A 3124-nucleotide genomic window follows, 5' to 3' on the forward strand; every position below is an offset into this window, starting at 1 on the left:
ATCAACCAAACTTGTAATGCCATTAAAAAATCAAATTATTTTGGCAAGATTTATTTTCCACATTAATTTGCATTTATTGTGTTTCCATCCTTTAATTATTTTTTAATCAAGTAATGTAGATAATGTCCCATTGTATTACTGAGAATTCTTGTCAGTCTGACAGGTCCTAATTACCCTGGTCACCTTGTTTACCCTTTTAAAATATTGGGACAATATTTCATCCAATCCTCTGGAACTTTAACAGTGTTCCAAGATTTATTGAAAATCAACATTAATGGTCTAAAGATGCTCTGTGACAGTGCTTTTAAAACTTCTGGATGCAAGTTACCTGGATCTGCTGATGCCCAACTTCATTAGCTTCTATTTAACATCCTCCTCAGTGCTTGTTGGAATGTATTTCATCATCATCACATGGTATTTGTATATCATCTGCCTCTTCCCCAAAAAATAGTTCTTGAGTTCTTCTGCCTTTCCTATGCTGTTGTTAAACATTCTGCTCTTTCCACCTAGGAAGAGAGTGAAGCCTTCATTAAGCTTCCTTTTCCCCCTAGTTTCTGCAACTTTCACCAAGTAGTTAAAAAATCCTCTTATTTGTCCTTAACTCTGTTGTTCAAAGATTACTCTTGAATCATTTTGAATCCCATATCAATTCCCTGGAACTCCTAGCTCCCAGTGTATGTCTCTGTATTGAGCCTGTAACTCTCTGCTGCTCCCTTCAACCAGGGCACCTCAGAGCTTCCCCTCACCTTTGTAACTGTGATCTTCTCACCTGTTTTCCAGATCCCTGCCTTTTGCAAATTGGAATATCCTTTTCTATATGCTCTTCTTTATACCATTTCCTTGGTAGCTTCTCCTAAAGAGCTGTGGAAAAATGGCAAAATACTTGGGAAAAGTGGTAGGAAACTCAGTACCAAATATCTGTGCTATCATGTGGGACACTATTGGGCCTGATTTCTTATGATGATGCTCTAAAGGATCAGGGACACAGAAGAGCTGAAGATACTTCTTGGAGAATTTGTAACTCTTGACACCAACACTGAATGTGCCAAGTAGAAGGTCATGGTCCGTGTCTTACAGCTTTGCTGGGGCTTGGGATAAAAATTATTGATTTGGTTTGGAATAGTGTTTCTCACTATCCGTAGTGAAGTGTTTCCTCTTTGGACAGTTGCAGAGGGAGCACAGTGAGAACACAGGATGGATAATCTGCCTGCATTAAGCTCAGGTGCCTGGTACCACAACTGCCTGGAGCAGCAACGTGGGTGTTGTGGAGTTCGCTGCTCCTCTAGATACATCTTCATTAGGAACAAGTCATGTGGCACCCAAGATACCCAGAAGCAATGGGGAACGAGACCATGTTCCATCACCTTAACTCACAGAGATGTTTCCCATTGCTCCTAATTCCTGTTTTGCATGCTTTCATGTGACAGCACTCTTGCAAAACAGCCAGTTATAATATCCTTCAGGAAAAGCCTCTCAGTGTTTGGTGAGAAAACATTCCAATGAATGGTTGCATCCAGAGGGATTAAAGCAGAACAAAATTATGACAGTGATATGCCTCTGTGAGATGTTTGTAGATGGCAAACCTACGTGCTTGCACACATTTGGCCAGAGAGTAAGTGTGTTATGTCACTCACCCTTTAATTTACTTCCTTTTTGTTTGCCAGGCATATTGTGTGTTTAGCAGTCTGAGGTGTTTCATTAGAATTGTTTTGAGGATAGTAATTGTGTATTGGACCAATCTGAAGCCCTCATCTGTGCTTCACAAGCATGACACCACTAATTGCTAAAGAGACAGCAAGTTAGGGTTAACAGGGAATGCTTTATGGGAGAAAATAAATTCCATCTCCATTAACATGCTATTCCCAGCTATGATTGATGAGCATTTTTTTATCTTCTCAGCTCTTTGCCCATGGATTGATGATTCAGTTGATTGGGAGTATCTTGCATTTTCTGCTTGAAAAGCACATAGTTCTACCAGAATCAATGAATAAACATTAAGTGCTTCCCTTTCATTTCCAGCGGGATGGGCTGATGCTCTTGGAGCAAGGAGGCTTAGATTTTATCACCGAGGCTCATTACACCGTATTCCCTGACGTACGTGGGAAGTTAATGGAGAAGCCCAATCTGCTGGAAAGTGATAGCCTGGAAGTGTGAAGGCCTGAGAAGAGGGAATGGCTGTGCCACTGCATTAGCAGCCACCACACTCGCCTTTCCCTCCCTCCTGAGTTGACACGGCCCCCCCGCAGCTGGAAGGTCACAGAACTGCCCGAAGGTGAGGGGACAGCGGCTCCTTCCCATTCCCCCGGCGTGGAGAGAGCTCTCCTGAGAGGGAGCCGGGATGAGGCGTTCCCGAGGTGAGGGTCCCAGATGCGAGGGACAGGGGGTCCTGAGGCAAGGGGGTCCTAAGGCGAGGGGTGAGGGATTGCTGAGGCTCTGAGCGCTCCTGCGGGAAGGGCGAGGCTGCTGGCGGCTGAGGGGCGGCGAGGGTGTGATGTGTCCGGGACGGCAACCCAGCACTGTGAATCCCCGCGCCCGTCGGACCGAGACACGCGCGGGAAGTGACATTTCCTGGAGCTCCCGAGCGCCTGCAGCCAGGCGGGGACGTGTCCCGCTCCCGGCATGGGCGGCCGCCTCCTCTTGGAGAGAACGGGCGAGGCTCCGGGCGCGCAGTCACGGTTTGGCATAACCTGTCAGCTCGCCATCGCGGCTCGCGTGAGGAACAAGCGCGTTTGCTTGTTGTTGTTTGGCGTGGCGTGTTTTCGTTTATTTTTAATTTCTGGAACCCTCTTTGCTGACGACTGGACGTGCTTATGAGCGGATGGCCCCGTGCCTCGCACCCCTCAGGGTGTCCCTCTCCGAGGGCGAAGGTCCTCAACGGGAAATGGCGAAATAACACGCGGACGGCTCCCAGCCGCGAGTGCTGCTGACCGGGGCGTGTACGGTCACATTACGCCCCGGGGCAGCTCCCTCGGTGTGGTGCGTGGGTGCCCCCCGGCCGGGCTGCCGGCGGTGCCGCCCCCCAGCCCTGCGTGTCTGTCTGTGTCTGTCTGTCTGTCTGTGTTTGTGAGGCTGCGGGTCCCGCGGGCTCGGCGGGACCCCGCGCGGGGAGGGCGGCGGTGCCGGC

The sequence above is a fragment of the Corapipo altera genome, unplaced genomic scaffold, assembly GCF_003945725.1.
Source record: "Corapipo altera isolate COAL_440 unplaced genomic scaffold, ASM394572v1 112, whole genome shotgun sequence".
Lineage (NCBI taxonomy): Eukaryota > Metazoa > Chordata > Aves > Passeriformes > Pipridae > Corapipo > Corapipo altera.